Source organism: Lycium barbarum, unplaced genomic scaffold (assembly GCF_019175385.1).
Source record: "Lycium barbarum isolate Lr01 unplaced genomic scaffold, ASM1917538v2 unchr_scaffold_62, whole genome shotgun sequence".
NCBI lineage: Eukaryota > Viridiplantae > Streptophyta > Magnoliopsida > Solanales > Solanaceae > Lycium > Lycium barbarum.
In genome coordinates, this window is record NW_026843514.1 from 29,442 (window position 1) to 36,019 (window position 6,578).

The following is a 6,578-nucleotide window of genomic DNA, read 5'->3' on the forward strand; positions in this document are numbered from 1 at the left end:
GGATCATAAATGCAGTGATAATGTTAAAAAAAAATTATTGCACTATTGAAAAAAAATTATATACTTGTCAATATTTGAACAACCTTATCAAAATTTCTGGCATCGCCACTTCCCTCGATCCACCTTCATCCAAGAGGAGAATTGGATTTTTGATCTTTTATAAACTTCTTTTAGTTTTAGACCCTTTTACGAGAGATTTTTATTATTTATATATAAGAAATTTGAAAAAAATACATAAAAGATCTGAAAAAGTTATTTTCTTCTATTCAAATAATAATTGAGCTAAAGATCTAATTTCCTCCGTCCAAAATCCTTTCACACTCGTAAGTATTTACCTAAATTAATATAAAGACAGCGCACATGAAAAGTATCTTCCTTAGTACCAAACACTTCTAAAGAAAGAAAAAATTAAATCTGTTTAAATATCTTTTAAATAGTTTTCTTAAAGTAAAAGCAAATTAAAGACTGCGCACATAGAGAAGAGTCCAACGTTAAGCAGGTCATTTCCAGAAGATACGTGTCCAGCGTCTTTTTCCCGCGCCGCAACCCATCACCAAACTTTCCTCCTTTCACGTGGGTCATTTGCACTTTCGTCCCTTTTTTATGTTGGTCATTAATTTTAACAAATACTCTTTCTGTTCTAATCTATCTGATAATCTTCACTTTTTTAGATTCAAATTATATATGTGTATAAAATTTTATCAACATTTTAGAATATACTTTTTTTTACCAAATTGATATGATTAAAATTACAACTTATAGCACTGTTTCTGTAGTTTTCAAATATATATATATATTTATATTTTTTTTTAATCTTAAAATATTGAGTTAATTTAATTTAATTTAACTTAAAATCATTAATTCTAGACAAGCAAAAAAATACGGTATAAATTGAGACAACAAGAGTAACTTTTTCGTGTATCATAAACTTCTATTTTCACATTATAATATTTCATAAATAATATCTCAGGTGACTTTTTCCCTTAAATAACTTATGCTCTCAATTCAATTGCTAACTAACAAAATAGAAGACCAACCCATGTGAAGGACAAGTCGTGCAATTTCATAGCCGATTTTTCGGTTACCCACACCAACCAAAACTCTTTTGCCAGCTGTCTCCTCCTTCACGCGTTTCCCACTCACTATAAATTCACAACCCCATACCCTTCAAATCATCAAATCAAACCCCTAATTATCTCTCTCTATACATCTAAAGCAAAAACAAAAAAATCTCTCTTACCTTCAAATTCTTCTTTAACAGCAATGGCACAGATCAACATTGTTAAGGCATGTTTGGTTGCAGTAATTGTTGCTGTTTTATCTGCAGCAGCATCGGCTCAGGAGATTGGAATGGCTCCAGCACCGGCTCCTGACGCCGGAGCTGCGTTCGGCTTGGCTCAATCTGGTGCGTTGGTGGCTACTTCTCTACTTGTCTCTGCTGTTGCTCTCTTGAGGATCTAAATATTATTTATTATTATCGAGATCTGTTTATACAGAGAGAGTGATTATTAGGGATTTAGGAACCTTGGTTATTATTGATTTGATGTGTATTCCTACTGTTATTATTCTTTTTTGCAGTATATATGAGAAATAAAATTTACATTTTATAATTAAAGTTGGATTCCTTATTGCTTATTGTCATATTCTGTAATGTTTTGGTGTATTTTCTCTTAACGAATTGTTGTACTAAAAATTACGATTATATGCAATATAATAAACACCGGAGAAACATATACGTAATAGGCAAAATTTGAGCTGAGGATTTTTTTTTCTTCTCAAGAACAAAATTAAAACAATTGCTCATTTCTGGGAAAATACTTTGTAAACACTTTTGTTTTGGATGGTTTGTACGGTACTGCTCTTCCGTCCTATATTAATTGTCCACGTTATTAAAAATATCAACTTTAAACTTTTGGTAATTTCTGATGAAGCTTTAAGCGTTGGGAAAATGATTTTTGGTATTTTTTTTTGTTTTAGTAAATTGGTTCTGATCTTTTAAGTATACTGAATTTTAGCATTCAAATGGAATTGGAAGTTCAAACTAAAGAAATAATTCTAGAACTAAACTAGGGTGTATTATTGTATCTACAGCTTAGTATGTAGCTTAGTATGTCGGTAGAATCATCAACCTTGAAAGGGTCAATTTTATAAATCACTATATGATTATTTGAATAATCAAACAGGATCTTGCTTAGGATGTTAGCATACTCCCCATTTCGTGTATTCCTTAAATGCCCTTAGTATCACATTAAAACATAAAAACTAGAAGGGCTTTTGTCTTTTAACTAAAAATTTAAACCCAACTCCCAAAATGAACCCAGCTCTTCTTTAGTTCCTTTCTCTCCTCCATCCATGACGAATTTTATTGCGGGTGTTGGGAACGTTTTACTCAATAATAGCTTCTCTAATTACCATTTTTCATCCTAACTATGGATTGAAGAAGATGAATATCATTTATTTATCTGCAAAGCAGAGGCGGATTCAGAATTTTTAGTTTGTGGTTCCCAACAAAAATATTTCGGAATACAAAAATGAACTTAATAAGTAAAAAAAATCACAGGAGGGGCTCGATCTTGCATCTCTAGCACGGACGCGCTCCGCCTAGTTACTTTTTATCACTGAGCCAAGCATCCATATTGTTATTGAGTTCCCATCTAATTATTATTATACCTTGAATATATTTTTCAATATGATCACAAGATGTCGGAAAAAGTTATGGGTTCCCGGGAACCCCCACTAACCACTGTGGATCTGCCCCTGCTGCCAAGTGCATGGACAATTTAGATTGGGCAAACTGATATTAAAAAAGTAAAATTCCCCTCCTCTGCATTTTACTATTAAGGTTAACTTTCTGCTATTGTTTTTTGAATTGAAAAATTCACTATATGAGAATTGGGAAAAGTAAATCTCTAATTGGTGTGAGATTATCAACTTTTTTCTCACACGATTATAAGCATCCTTCGAGATTTTATTCAAATTCCCAATAATTTTTCATTGTAGGCAAAGGCATTAAGTCGGGTCTCACACAAATACCATGCCATCTAAATACTCGTCTCTCTTTAATTATTATCTCACACCATTGATAGTATTATTACACTTTATACTTAACTTATTTTTCTTTTCAACTAACAAAATTGATTCCAAACCCTACACATTTAACTATATTGCTACCACACCTTAGAAAGAACTACACTCCTTGAATTGTTACACCCTCCATTCAGATTATTTGAAGGTGTTTAACTGTACACAAACTTTAAGAATGAAAGGAAAAAAAATAAGTCAGAGATATTTATGTGTCTATAGAACATTTTAAAAAAAAATATTACCAATTAGGATCCTGGTGGTAATATATTTATTCATGTAAATATTACACAAAAGCATGGTGGGACTATACCACAATTTATGACGGTAGAGTCATCAACCTTGAAATGGTCAATTTTTTAAGTCACTATTACTATTATTTGAAAAATCAAACAGTTATTTCTTGGTTGACAAAAAGTGTACTAAGAGGTAATTAGCATTCAAATGGAATTTGAAGTTCAACTAAAGAAATAATCTTAGAACTAAATTAAGGTGTATTAGTGTACCTCCAGCTTAGTATGTCGCTATAGTCATCAACCTTGAAAAGGTCAATTTTATAAGTCACTATTACTATTTGAAAAATCAAACAATTATTTTCTTGACTCACAAGAAGTGGTAATTACTAAGAGGTAATTAGCATTTATGGAGTTCGAAGTTCAAACTAGACAAATAATCGTAGAACTAAACTAGGGTGATTATTGTATCTCCAGCTTAGTATGTCGGCAGAGTCATCAACCTTGAAGGAGTCAATTTTATAAGTCACTATTACTATTATTTGAAAAATCAAACAGTTATTTTCTTGGCTCACAAGAACTGGTAAATAGTAAGAGGTAATTAGCATTCAAATGGAATTCGATGTTCAATCTAAAGAAATAATTGTAGAACTGAACTAGGGTGTATTATTATTTCTCCAGCTTAGTATGTAGGTAGAGTCATCAACCATTAAAGGGTCAATTTTATATGTCAGTATTACTATTATTTGAAAAAACAAATAGTTATTTTCTTGACTGACAAGAAATTTACTAAGAGGTAATTAGCATTCAAATGGAATTCGAAGTTCAAACTAAAGAAATAATCGTAGAACTAAACTAGGGTGTATTATTGTATCTCTAGCTTAGTATGTCAGCTGAGTCATCGACCTTGAAGGAATCCATTTTATAAGTCACTATTACTATTATTTGAAAAATCAAACAATTATTTTCTTAAATCACAAGAAGTGGTAAATACTAAGAGGTAATTCGCATTCAAATGGAATTCGAAGTTCAAACTAAAGAAAACTAAATTAGGGTGTATTATTGTACCTCCAGCTTAGTATGTAGGTAGAGTCATCAACCTTGAAAGGGTCAATTTTATAAGTCAATATTACTATCATTTGAAAAATCAAACTGTTATTTTCTTGACTGACAAGAAGTGTGCTAAGAGGGAATTAGAATTCAAATGGAATTCGAAGTTCAAACTAAAGAAATAATCATAGAACTAAATTAGGGTATATTATTGTATCTCCAGCTTAGTATGTCGGTAGAGTCATCAACGTTGAAAGGATTAATTTTATAAGTCACTATTATTATTTGAAAAATCAAACAGTTATTTTCTTAACTGCAAGAAGTGGTAAATACTAAGAGGTAATTAGCATTCATATGGAATTCGAAGTTCAAACTAAAGAAATAATAGTAGAACTAAACTAGGTTGTATTATTGTATCTCTAGCTTAGTATGTTGAAATGGTCAATTTTATAAGTCACTATTACTATTATTTGAATAATCAAAGAGTTATTTTCTTGACTGACAAGAAGTGGTAAATACTAAGAGGAAATTAGCTTTCAAATGGAATTCGAAGTTCAAACTAAAGAAATTATCGTGGAACTAAACTAGCGTGTATTATTATATCTCTAGCTTTGTATGTAGGTAGAGTCATCAACCTTGAAAGGGTCAATTCTATAAGTTACTATTACTATTGTTTGAAAAATCAAACAATTATTTTCTTGACTGACAAGAAGTGCTATATACTTTTAATTGCAAAAGATTGTGACTTAGAATCTGAATCAAGCTGAAATATGTACATTTATTTTCAAAAAATTCAAAGAATCAAATTTTTATTTGAACTTGAAAAGTAAATCTCTAATTGGTGTGAGATTATTTACTTTTTATCACACGATTAAAAGCATCCTTTGAGATTTTATTTAAATCCCCAATAATTTTCCTTTGTAGGCAAAGGCATTAATTCGTGTCTCACGCAATTACCATGCCTCTTCATACTAGTCTCTCTTGAATTATTATCTCCCACCATTAATAGTACTATTACACCTTATTTTTCTTTTCAACTAATAGTATTGTTTCAGAAACCCAACACATTTAACTATATTGCCACCACACCTTAGAAAGAACTACACTTTTTTAAATGCTACACTCCCCGTCTCAATTTATTTGAAGGTGTTTGACTGAACGCGAAATTTAAGAATGTAAGGAAGAAAAATAAGTCATAGATATTTACGTGTCTATAAAGCATTTCATTGAAAATTTGAATTTTTGAAACTTGAATTTGTATATGGACATGCAATTTATTTGAATTTTTATTTGAAATTTTGTGAGTGAAAATGAAATTTCTCCCAAAAGCTAGTCTGAGCTAATTTTTGAAACTCAAAAATATTTTAAAGATCAAATTTTAAAATATGATTCAAAATTTATAGCTAAATGCTAAGACACTTAAATTTAGAGTTGAGATGGAGGGAGTAAATATTTTAGTACCAAACACTCCCAAGAAAAAATACTTCTTCAGTTTCATAATAAGTGTCACGTTAGCCAAATTTTTTATGTTATCTTAGGAATTCAAGACATAAATTGATTAGTTTTTTTCAATTCTACCCTTAGACAATAAAGTAAAGTAACATCTAAATGGTGATTGGAAAAACCACATAGTAATTTGGTATTATTGGATTCCCAATGTCAAAAGATTTACTTCTTGTGCATGCTTAATCAAAAGGTAAAAATATTTTATTTATTATATAGGGTTAATTTGATAAACTTCACATTATATTATTAATTTCTTAATATGCGTGTTTTTGACTAAGATGATATTTATTATGAAACGAAGGGAATAATATCTATTTAAAGATCTTTGATTTGTTTTCTTAAAGTTAATCAAATTAAAGACAACGCACATAAAGAAGTGTCCAACGTTAAGCAGGCCATTACCAGTAGATATGTGCAACGTGTCCACATGCCGGGCGATTCTCGGTTACCCACCACACCAATCAAAACTCTAATGGTCGTTTGGTAGGTAGGATATGTAAGAAAAATAATAAAAACTAAATGAACACCCGCATTGAAAAGGAGAGAATATATAGTATATTTTATTTCACCGTTCAGGTGAGATAAACTAATTCAGTAATCCCAGAACTCTAATCGCGTACCAAACGATCCCTAATGCCAGCTGTACTCCTTCACGCGTTTCCCACTCCCTATAAATTCTCTACCCCTTCCCCTCCAAATCATAATTTT